The 12,678-nt window shown below is 52.3% G+C and overlaps 1 protein-coding gene across 13 annotated transcripts in view; it reads right to left on the bottom strand.

The window, feature by feature from the left end:
* TTLL11 (tubulin tyrosine ligase like 11) overlaps positions 1-12,678 on the bottom strand; it is a 242,673-nt gene that overhangs the window by 51,338 nt on the left and 178,657 nt on the right. The gene's annotated exons all lie outside the window — the stretch shown is intronic.

Below are 12,678 nucleotides of genomic sequence, written 5' to 3'. Positions count from 1 at the left end.
TGGTGAAGGTGAATGAGCCTGCCAGCAGCACGAGTCCTGAATCGAGGCAGGGGACTGGACGATGTTAGGAAGCTACTGGAATATTCCAGGTCAATCATTCTGAAAGCGTACATCCCCGGCCAACCGGGATCAGCATCACCTGAGATCTTGTTAGGAATATGAATCCTTGGCCCTATCGCAGGCCTGTGGACTCAGAAACTTTCGTGAGTGGGCCAGGCAATCTGTTTAGCAAGCCTCGTGGGTGATTCCAAGGCAGGCTAAGATCTAAGGATCGCTGGTTCTAGGTGAAAGAGGGTGGATTTGGCAACGGCTTGACCATGGGGGTCAGAAAGGGAGAGAACACCCTGGATCGTGTTGCTGGGCAATCCGTGGGTTGGCAGGAGAGCCTCGTGGGCAGTGGTGGTGCTGCACCGAGGTAAGCAGGCTCCTTTCCCTGCCATTTGACCGAGACCTGTCCCCACAGTCACTTGGGGATTTAACTGCGCATTGTCATTTCTAAAGAAACTGCTAACCGCGTACCAAAGAAGCGCCTTAAATTAGCCCAGCAGCTAATTTAAAGAGCTGGAGGGTGAAGTCACTAAAAATAAACGGAACTACCACGTAGCCCAGCTCTGTCACTTGATGAATCTCTGCCATCGCAGGGCCCCATTTGCTTGATGGTGATGCGATGCTATTTGAACAGAAGGCGGTAGATGATAGAGTGGGCGAGGCAGGTGTTTCCAAATTGATGAGGCAAAGTACTCAGGGAGGGAACTTTGTCCGATGCTCCAGTCCCTGTAAGGCCCAGGCTGGGCCTACCTGTCCCCCTCCACGCAATGTTCTTCTGAGGGCTCACCTGGCCACGGCCACCTTCCTGGATCACTTCTTTCCCCAGCACGGCGTGACAGGAACAGCAACAAACACAATGGTGACGATATCGGATATTGGCAGCACTTACTATGTGCCAGGTACTGCAGTTTAAAACAAACTTAACCTTGATTCAATCCTACAAAGTAGGTGTTATTATTATGCCCATTTTACAGATGAGGAAACTGAGGTATGAAGATACAGTCTAATTCCGGTTAGAAACCCGGGTTAGAAACCCAGGCAGGCAGGTGCTAGCATCCTTGTTTCTAACTGGTGCACGACGCCCTTTCACACACGAGGAGTTACCAGGCACTGAGTGCCCGAGAGTCAGGCGGGATACGGGTTACATCTCATTTGAGCCTGGCAATGATCCTATGACTTATGTACTATCAGTGGCCCCATTTTACTCATGAGAAAAATTAGCTTCAGAGAGGTTACCCTACTTTGCAAAGGTCACTCAGCTATTACATGGCTGAGAGTGAGGATTTGAACCTGGGTCTGTTTGGGTTCAAAGCCCAGGCGCTCTCCACCCTGTCACGCTACAACTCATTGTAGTTACGCACCTTCTCTAGACACACGTTCTCCTCCCTGACGGTGGAGGGAAGTCTCTTACTTCTGGGATGTCATGCAGCCTATGAGGGAGTGTGACTGGGAGGGCACCCCGTCCAAGCTTAGCCCAGGACTATTGCATTGCTTAGGATCAAACACACAGCCTCCCTATGAAGCATCCAGACGGATCTGCTTGGGGGCTCATAACTGACCTCAATGGGACGACGCGGGAGTAACCAGCACGTATCTGGATGGGGCTGGTCCCCGTTGCCGAACAAATGAATCCCTATATTACCATTATAGGCTCACATGAGTCACCGATGCACGGCGTTTGTCACGTATATGAATTGACAAGGGCCCCAGTGGCGACAGCAGCAGACCGGGTCTCAGTCACTGCTGGGGACGAGTTCCCAGAGCCCCCAGGCTGGGGTTGCCACAGGACCATCTTCCTGCCAGGCCCCGACTTAACAAAAGGACAAACATGAGGACTTACTCCAGTGTCCCCATCCCCACAGACCCAGAGCACATGCTATTTCAGAGCGGGAAGGGCCGTCAAGGGTCACGGGGCTCGGCCCTCTCATTTTCCGGATGAAGGAACTGACAGACCGCGCAATAAGCTTCTTTCCTAACAGGGCTCTCTCTGCTCCGCCCTTCCGCACACAGCCAGCATCTTGCCGTCGTTCTTGCTCTCTTTGTCTTGGGCAGTTAGAGTCAATGAGGCGCACTGTCACGTGGGCCAGGGAGGGGTGATGCCAGGCAGCTCCTCGCCACAGGGCACCAGCCTGCTGCTCCCCTGGAGTCCCGGCTCTGCCCTCTGGAGCCGGGCGACCTCGGGCAAGTCATACAACCTCAAGGAAACCTTCAGCTTCCTCTTACAAAGAATGGGAATAATAATGGCACCTAACCTACTGGGCTGATGTGATTACAAAGTGGATGCATCGTGCTTGGCACGGCGCCTCAGTACCTGTTAGCCGCTGTGATTATAATCACCAATTTGATCTCCCGCCATCATCTCCAGAGGCTCACTGTCTGGTCACCAGGCTCACTGGGAGAGATCAGCACACATCTCTGGGAACTCCGGAGGCTACGGGGTTTCTTTAACCACTTTCTGACGGTTTGCTCTGCCCCCAGCTCACATTACTAGACACTAGACTGCCCTCCTGCTCTCTGAGCGGGAAACCTCACTGCAAGCTGCACCCGGCCTCTCGTCTCGCCCTAAATACATCCCCCGTATGAGTCTCATCTTCTCGGACCTCACTGGAAAACTGCCCCTCACCTGACACCCTGGTTCTCTACTGAGGATGACTAATGTCACAAAATAACGCACAGAGAAACGTCACAAAATCACTGCTGTTCCCCCCATAAAGAAAAAGTTAAACCGCGGAGTTAGCAGGGGCCCTGGCGGTCATTGCGTCCCATTTTTCTCTTGAACGATACGGGGAAGTCGAGGCAGACACTTGCTTGGGGTGAGGTGGCCAGCGAGAGGTGTTGGCAAAGGCAGACCCAGTTCTCCTGGCTTCCTGTCCAAAGCATTTAAAAAAGGAAGAAGGAAAGGGGACAACAACAACAACAACAACAACAACAACAAAAACCAAACCACCGCTAAACTGAAATGCCAGAGTGGCCCAAATTCGAATTCTGAATGAAAGGCTTCGGACCGTGGAGGCCACCCTGGCAGGCAGGGAGGAGAATTCTTCCTCCACTCGCCCCCACCCCCGCCTCCACCAAAGGGCTACATTGTCCCGTCTTTAACCCCACCCGGTGGTTGGCCACCATCTTTCTGTGGATGATTGGGCTAGTGCTCAACTTTTCACAGGAACCCGGAGAAGGATTTCCTGATTTTCGTCGCGCCTGGCCCACACTGGCTGCCCCAGGCGCCCTCGACCGGGCCCTCCCTCCTCGCGAGCAGAGCACTGGCGTGGGGTGGGGGGCTACTTTGCCTACCTCACCTCCCCCTCTCCACGCTCTTCCCCTTCTTTGTAAACGTTCTTTCCGAAATTATCCACGCGAAAACAACTCGTCCTTCACATCGTAGACTTCGCATCGCCTTTTCCAAAAAGCTTTCCTCAGCCTTTGGAGCTGGAAGCAGCCATTCCTTTCCCTAAAACCTTCTGGACTCTCTGTACATCGTCATCATCCTCATGCTCATCCCAAGATGTAAGTATTGAGCGTTTCATCTCTACCCTGCCCAGAGCAGAGCCCACGGTCTGCATTCCTTTTGTCGCCATCATACCCAAATGGCTGTTGGTATGACTGTCTCTGACACCTGTCTCCTTCCCTAGACTGCGAGTCACGGGAGGGCGGGCCCTGCTGTCACTCACGTATGAATCTCTCTTCTGACACCGTTCCGGACACACAGTAGGTGCTCAAAACATCGGACGGCGAATACAGACGGGCATTGTTTCACTGAGTTCTTACAACAGTCTAGTTAATTAGACGCAGTTATTAACTCGAGTTTACATCTGAGGATACTGAGGCGTTGGGAGGTTAAGTCAGCTGCCTAAGGGATGGGGCTGGGCCCAGAACCCGGGGTCACGTTTTTAACACCGCCACCGCCACACCCCTCCACGTCCGTTGCCAGAATGCATCCCTTCTCTTTGTCCCTCCCAGCTATGGGAAGAGCCTGTCTATCTACAGGAGGAGCCAAGATCTCCTGGTGGCAACGGCAAGGCACCGTCTATGTGACGATTGTAATCAGTGGTTGTATTAGCCTCTGTTTTACCACCTCCAAAATTAGCAGAAAAGGCCAACTTGAGCTTTCATTGTCTAGTTCTGCTAATGAAGGGATCCTTTTAATTACACACTCAGCGCCTGTCTGCAACACAAAGCGTTTTAGTGTTTAAACACAGTTCTGCACCAAAGTATAGGCCTGTGTGAACACAGACGATAAGTGGGGGAAACCATGTGTAGAAGTTATCCTTTGCTTAGACTGTAATTCTTTTTGGCTTTCAATTTTATCCAAACGCAGCTCCTTTTTTGTGGTGCTCCTAGTTCTCTTTTGTATACTGTATACGTGCCCGGTGAACACCAGGTACCCAGGGATTCAGTGGGCATATCCCAGGCCGAATATCCTTCCCCCTTAAATTTTGGACGAAATCTGTTGATTGGTGGATTTCACCTGTCCCTGATTTGCCCTCGGGGGTCCTCCCCACCCAGGACTGCCTTACGGCTGGCTGGTCAACCCGCAGTGAGGGTGTTGAACACAAAACTATCTTCATTCGTGTCCCAGGGGCTCAAGGCGTGTGTATCCCACTTTTTGAGGCAGTCTTTGTGTGTGTCGTGCTGTTTGCGGTTTTCACTAACGTGAGTGAGGCCTTATGGGGCTGGTCCCACAACCTTTCTCAGGCAAGGGTGCCCAGACTTTGTATTCCTACGTGGTCAGGGGGTGAGAGGGATAACCCCTATGAGCCCCTCCTATGGGCCAGGAACCCTTCTGTACGTTAATTACCCTGGTTAAGCCACACGAGACCTTAAGATAGAGATATTAAGATGGAGATATTCTGGAAGCAGAATGCCTGGGTTGGAATCCTGGCCCTGTTGCTCACTAGCTTGGTGGCTTTGGAAGAGTCTCTTAACATGCTCGTGCCTTGGTGTCTTTATCTGTGTAATGGGGATAATAATTCTACCTACGTCACAGCATCATTGTGAAAACGAAACGGGCTAATACATATACGTAGAGCATTTAGAACCATACCTGGCATGCAGTAAGCACTCAATAAGTGTTAGCTGTTACCAAGCTAAGCTCAGGTTACATGAAGTCCTCAAGGTCACCTGCCTCTAAATGGTCGCATCTGGTAATCTGGCTCTGACTCTCAAGACCTTGTTCTTTCTAGGCCTCCATCGGCGTTCTCCAGTGCCAAGGGGGCTCTCTGCTGACCCTCTGTGAGGACGCTGCAGTCTGAGCCCTGGTGCAGCAGGGCGTGGCCTAGAGAAGGTCACACTGGGTGCTCGATGCGCTCCTGGTCTCGGTACTGAGCGAACTTCCACTGCCTTTCTGCTCCCACTGCTTCAAACGCACGGCTCTTCCTGGGGTTACCATGACCCTCCTGATCGCCACCGACCTTCTCGGTCTTTCTCCAGTTCAGCTTCTTCATAGCATCTGATGACGCTTTGACCACGCTTTCTGGAACTCTCATTTCCTGGCTTCTGTGCCCATGCCCTGGTGGTTTTCTGTTTTCTGTCTTTTTTCCCTCCTGGTGGTAGAGTGTCCTTTAAGCCTCTGTCCTTCACCTGCTCCCTGCCTCACCCCCCGCCCCCTGGGCTCCCTAGGCCCTCCCATTCACACCCAGAGATGACTGCCCGGATGCCTGTGCCCTGCTCCCCGCCGCTCCCCCCCCCAAACATCCAGGCCCCAATCCCGCACACCTTGCTGAGCTCACTTCAGGTGCCAACCCGCCCACAAGCCCCCATCGTCCCTCCCACCAGATACACTCTCCTCTGGATTTCCCACAGCACCTCATTTGCTCCTCTCCTGTGCAATCAATCATCTTCTAAACTTATATTACAGCCGTGGAAGTCTGTGGCCTCTCTCCCCCATAGACTGTGAGTTTGCTGAAAATAGAACCCATTTTTGTTCCCCTAATAGTACTCTACATCTCATAGGCAATGCAAAAGAAAAGGTACGCGCTGGCTCGTAGATGACTGTGTAAGAAAAGCATTCTTTAAGACAAATAACGTGAAGAATTTGGTGTAATTTTGCCGTAGGCAAGAAAACGGGCGGGGTGACCTCTGCGTGTCATTTGCAGCTTCAGGTCCTAGAAAGCCATTTTTTTGTTTTGTTTTGTTTTGTTTTAAGGGTAATAGTGCAACAATAAGAATAACAGCCATCCTGGCTCCGCTCACTTCCTACCCGTATGGCCTTGGGGAAGTTGTGTTAGGCTCGGCCTCTGTTTCTCTTCTGTAAGATGGTGATGGACTACAGCAACCCCCTCACAGAGCTGTGGAGGCATTCAGTAGGGTGACATGAAACAAAAGGCTAGCGTCCTGGCTGCAGCACAGTGAGTGCGAACGAAATGTCAAACAACAATCAGGGACTTCCGGTCAGCTGAAGCCCAGCCAGGAAGAATTAACTGCCTCCTCCAGTCCGTAGCATTCCATCCCTCCAAGAACTTCGGTCCTCACAAAATGAGATTTTTTTTTTTTTTTTTACAACACGGCTAATAAATGAGGCATATGCATATTAGCAACCAGGTCCAGAGAGAAAGCCTAACTTTTTTCTCCACGCCATTTGAATTCCCCTAACATAGAGTTGTTGTCAAAATCCATTAAAGTATTAATTTCTCTTGTCACTGCACAACTCCCCAAGCAGACATCCAGACTGTGTGCAGTGGTGTTTCTCGCAGAAGTACTAAATGTTTAGTTATCATGGCACATTTTTTAGATGATGCCTCCCTGATAGCTCGAGAGAGACTGCGTAGGTTCAAATACAAGGTTAAGGCAGGGTGGCAGGATGGCAACAGTTGTGGGGATTACACATCAAGCGGGCCTGGGGCTGAGCTCCAGCACTGCCACTTACCAGCTGAGTGGCCTCGGGGAAGGTACTTAACCTCTCTGAGTACCGGTTTCTTCATTTGCAAAATGGTGACAATAATACTAAACACACAGGGGGTTGGTGAGAACCAAATGGAATACCAAATGTAAAGAACCCCGTAGAATGCCAGACAGATCGCTGGCCCTCAGTGTAAGACAGCCTAAAAATCCCACAGATGTGGAGACGTGCAGACCGGGGTCTAGAGGCTGCTGCGCCCACTTGCCAGCCCCCCCTGAGGGGCAGCCTTAAGGAGCAGTGTGCTTTTTGTGACACAACATCCCGGACACGGCACACGGACACTTCTTTCCCAGTGGTTTCTCCGGGCGCCCGTTCAAATGAGTTAAATATCCTCAATTGACCAGCTCACCTGGCGGAAGTGAAAGGTTTCTGTGCCAAGAGGAATGGGGCGGGCGCCCCGCACCCCAAAAAAAGAAAACAAGAGAAAGCCTATCTTTTAGTTTCCCTGCTAACAAGCACCTCCTGGAGCTGAAGTCAGAGCTGGCCTCTTCCTTGGTTGTCATGGCAACGTCACTGACCTACCCTGTCCTGCAAATCCCTATGAGATGGGGAGGGGGACACGTGGCTGGGGGTTCCAGGCGAGCGCAGCCAGGGGGACATGTGGGAGGGGGTTTCAGGGTGCACGGCCAGGGGGACACGTGGGGGGAGGGTCCAGGCAAGCACAGCCAGGGGGACACGTGGGAGGGGGGTCCAGGGTGCACGGCCAGGGGGACACATGGGGGGGGTCCAGGTGAGCGCAGCCAGGGGGACACGTGGGAGGGGGGGTCCAGGGTGCATGGCCAGGGGGACACGTGGGAGGGAGGGGTCCAGGGTACATGGCCAGGGGGACACGTAGGGGGGGTGGTCCAGGTGAGCGTACATTGAACAGAAGCACTGCGAGTGGTACCCTCAGCTGGTTTTCTGAAACACGAAAACCCTGGCAGAAGTGTACCTGTTGCCCAGGGAACGGGGAAATTCAAGTTGTTGCTGTAGTTCCTTTGGTGATCATGGATAGACGTGGAGCCCAGCAGAAGGCCCGTTCCAACCTGGTGAATGAACAGTTGTTGCTTCTTCAGCCATGACGCAGAGACGGGGAGACCCCCGGGCGCCTCTCCTGCCAGGCTCGGTGTCTGGGAAAAGGTGGCTGATGCCGGTACCCACTGCCACTAGCTGTGGTTCAACCCCCAACGTATGGAGTAATTTCCCATCTGGCATCTATTGCCACCAGAGCAACCGCTTGGGAAGAAACAAGCATGTGCCCATTTTACAGGTGAGAAAATTGAGTGCTGTGACCACGAAGCAGTGAGTACCGACACTTTCACTTCGTCTTTGCTCGCTTGCTCTCTGCCCCCCGAGAAGCTTAATCTGTGATAGCGCTTGAATTTGCCAAACAGATTCAGTTCTTTCCCTTACTCTTAAGCTCTGGGGCACTTTTAAAAGTCACCTTCCAAGTCCAGCACTTGCCAGTGAAATCCACCCAGGTGTCCCGCTTGCATCCAAGCTGAGCACGATTTGTTCCCCGGCCCCCCAACAAACCTGCTTCTTGCCATTTCCACCCGTGCTGTTTTTGGCAGCTCCTTCCGCTAAGTGAGCCAAGCTCAAAACCCCAAAGTCAGCTTTGGCTTCTCCATCTTCCTCACCTGGGTTCCTGGGGACCTGTACACAATCCCTTTTCTATTCAGAGGCTCTGATTCAAAGCTTCTGGGGAGTGGGAGCAGGGAGCACGGTGCTTAACCGCAGAGGCTGCGGGGTCAGGGCGTCTGGGATCTTGCTGACTCCATGCCTGTGGGCTAAGCGCCTTCTCTCATCTGATCCTCACCACAGCCGTGTGAGGCTATTATTATTCTTAATATGATTCCCATTCTCGGCATAAGGCATTTTCCTCTGAGACATGAGTGCAGTGACATAATTTGCCCAAGGTCATAAGGATCGGCTGGACACAAGAGCCTCATTCATAACCAACACGCAAAGCTCCTTCCCATGTAGCTGTAGTTTCTTAAGAGCAGGGCCCGTTGCCCACGTTTTGCATCACAGAGTCTCAGGGGTGAAGACCTGACCGAGGGTCTGAGCTCAGAGCCAGCCAGCCCAGGTTTACCTCCCGCTGTGACACTTTCTCATTGTGTGACTTTGGGGAAACAACCAGAAAATACCTAGAGGTCTGTAGCTTGCTGAATAGTGGCCCTAACCCCCAGAATCTGGCGATGTGATTTCATCTGGAAAAGGTCTTTACAGGTGTAATCAAATTAAGGCTCTCGAGAGGAGACTATCCCGGGTTTCGAGTAGGCCCTCAATCTAGGGACAGGTGTCCTGAGAAGAGAAAGGCGGGACAAGATCTGACACAGACACACGCGGAGAAGAGGCCGTGTGAAGACGAGGCAGAGATTGGAGTGACACAGCCACAGGCCAGCAAAGGCGGGGAGCCACCACAAGCTGGCAGGGGTGAGGGCGAGTCGCCCCGGGGGGGGCCTCGGGAGGGTGGGAGCGCAGCCCGGCTGACGCTGTCCAGCCTCAGAACACGAGAGAACGCCTGTCTGTTGCTTGAGGCCAACAGGTGAGTTGTTTCGGCAGACCTGGGACACCAACCCAAGGTCTTTGTTTCTGAAATGGGCAACCCCACCAGTAACCGCGAGATAATGTGACTGAGAGCAGCCGGAACGGTCGCGGGTACACAGTAGGCCCTCAATAAATGTTAGTGGAACCAAATTAAGATATCCTGAGTCATTACCTTGGAAAACTTCTCCCCAGGACACACCTGGCTGACTGAATTCTGTCTAGAGTATCAAGCTTGTAAAATGTTTTAACGTCAGAACCCAAGAGCCAGAAGGAAGAACCACGGGGAGGATCTCCTCGGAGCCCAGGTGTGGAGGATGAACGAGAAGCCAGCAGGGATGTCTGTGTCCTTGCAAGGCTGGTAACTAAGTGCTGGCCCTTCTCCAGCTCTGATGAGCCTGTCACGGTGGATTTCACAAAACATCTGTTTCGGGAACAAGCCTGTTGTTTCAGGCAAGCTCTAGAGATAATAGTATGTTTTTCCTATACGCAGCAGTGACATGTTCACTGAAGCTGAATATTTCTAAATGTGACCAATTTCTTAAGTGGCAGGAGCCCATCAAACTCTTCAAGAACTTGGACGGCATGTGGGCAGCCCAGGCCGTTTTCTTGGCGGCCACAGATCGGAAGCAACATTTGCTCCGGCTTGTAGGGGAGCGCTTGGGGAGCAGGCAGGGGGAGTGGGTAGGGAGTTCTCAGAAATGCGTCCCTCTAAAGGTTTTCTTAATTCTGCAAGGGAGTCAGGTCCCTCGGCCTCATGCATATGGATGCAGCAGTAGTTGAATGATAACATGCAATTTTTCTTCCTCACGTTAATTGACTTGGGTTGGCTACCGAGTGTTTGACGAGGAAACGCTATGCCGGCGCACAGACCGATGATCCCCAGGACCCGAACGCAGCTTTGCTGGATTTGACTCACTTCCGGCCCAAGATAAGAACGCACGGGTGCGGCATCCCATGTGAAATGAGCAGACCGTGCCTTGGCATGAGATAGACGGAGCACCAGAAGGCAGACCAGCAGTCAGGGAGGCGCAGGGACGCTTTCTCTGTTGCCCCACAGGCAAAGGGGAAATGAGGATTCGCGAGATCCTCCAAGTAGCTTGTCCTCTCCTCCTTTGTCCTTGGGGTAGGAATCTGATCCGAGGAGAGGGGCTCCCGCCCCTTGAGTGGGCAGATGAAGGCCAGAACGCACCTGCCCTCACAGGCCACCTCTTCCTGTCCTGGCTGCTGTGCGCCTTGGGAGTCAGGCCTGAACGATGTGGGGGTACCCAGGCAGCGCCAGCCCACAGCAGGGGTCTGGAGCGAGCCATGCCCCATTCCCATTAGTCTGCTTTAGCCTTGGCCTCCAGAACCTACTCCAGGTCTCTGCATTCCGGGCTCTGCATGGCCCCAGTGTCCTTCCTCTTCTCACCATCTTGAGGCTGGAGTCCCAGCGTGCCATGGGGTCAAGCCCCTCCTGCCTGACCGCTAAGCCCCCAAGGCCAGGTCTGTATAGCACAGAAGGCGGTGACTCTTGTCCAGCTTCCCCTGAACACCCTATGCCCCGCAGACTGCTTCCAGAGAGAGAGAGAGAGAGAGAGACGGGGCAACACAACCAATGCAGTTAGAAAGGAAAGAGCTTCAAGTCACAGGGACGGGGGGTGGTCCTCCTCCCGTATGTAGACACGGACCGAGCTCTGGCAACAGGGAGTGGTTTGTCTAAGGTTTCCTGGCTTTACAGGTCAGGAAGAGTCCAGGTTTCCCATTTCCCAGTGCAGTTTGCTGTGACAATATCCTTGCCACTTCTTTCGGCTAATATCAATCAGCTCTGTGCAGACAGGGCCGCTGTCTGTCTCGTTTCTGACTCTCTGGCAGCAGCAGCAGCTTGGGACCGGGCCAAGCAGGAGCTCCATAACTGTTATTCAGACTTGGCTGAAGAGATCTCCTTTGTAAAACAAATCAGATGCAGACCTGTTCCTGAAGCCAACACAAAGGTGTAATTTCAGGTTTCTACAGACACCTCAACTACCAGAAGGGAGGGCTGTATCTGCCTATAAAATGGTGCAGAAGTAGAGAAGAATGCGAAATTTACTTGTCGCGTCACTGGGTTGATTTGTTCCCTGCGTAACTATGATCTTGTGTCTGTACAGGATCAGCCGCTGTTTATCAGGGACTGTGGCATCCAGGCCCTGCCCTGGGGACCCTGAACGCAGGTCCTATTTAGTCTTGCCCTCATCTCTGCCAGGTAGAAATTATTGGGCCCACTTTACAAGTGGCTTGCCCAAAGCCACACAGCCCACAAGCGCTAGGGCATGGATTCTAGTTAGGTCTGTGCTGTTTTACTAAAGTCAGGGAGTTCTGACGTAAGAAAGAGCAATGCTATGCAATGATGTATAATGATAATTTATTCGGTGCCAGGCAAGTGATGGGTGTGAACCCATCTAATTCTCACAGCAACCCCACGAAGGGTCATCTCCACCTTGCAGGTGAGGAAAAATAGGCCCAGAGATGCCAAGTCACTTTGCCAGGGGATCCCAGCCAGTCTGGAACCCAGGGAAGAGTGAGAGGCGGGGAGACCTCAGAATAAGAGGCAGGAATACAAGAGGGCCTCTGGGGCTGGGCTGGACTTGATAGTCATGTGACTTCGAGTAAATTACTTAAAACGAATTGTAAAACATTTTCATAAAGCAGACATAACATAAACTTTACCGTTTTAGTCATTTTTTAAGGGTACCGTTCAGGGCTATTAAGTACATTCATACTGTTGTGCAACACTCACCACCATCCACGTCCAGAACTTTTCCACGTTCCCAGACGGAAACTCTGTGTCTGTTATACATGAACTCCCCATTCCCCGCATCCCCAGCCCTGGCAACCATCATTCTACTTCCTGTCTCTATGAATTTGACCACTTTAGGAACCTCCTGGTGAGTAAGTGGAACCATATAGTATTTGTCCTTTTGTGTCCGGTTTATTTCACGTAGCACAATGTCCTCAAAGTTCATCCACGCTGTGGCAGGTGTCAGAACCTCCTTCCTTTTAAAGGCTGAATAATATCCCTTTGTGTGCATATACATCTTGTCTACCCGGTCTTCCGTCCCTGCATGGTCACTTGGGCTGCTGCCACCTGCTGGTTGTTGTGAGCAGTGCAGGTATGAACATGGGTGCCCTTGGACAAAACGCTTTGAGCTCATCAATTGCTGCTCCCAAAACTGAGTCGCCAGCTT

This window comes from Acinonyx jubatus, chromosome D4 (genome assembly GCF_027475565.1).
Source record: "Acinonyx jubatus isolate Ajub_Pintada_27869175 chromosome D4, VMU_Ajub_asm_v1.0, whole genome shotgun sequence".
Taxonomy (NCBI): Eukaryota; Metazoa; Chordata; class Mammalia; order Carnivora; family Felidae; genus Acinonyx; species Acinonyx jubatus.
The sequence above is the reverse complement of the archived record's forward strand: the minus strand, read 5'-3'. Positions and strand labels throughout refer to the sequence as shown.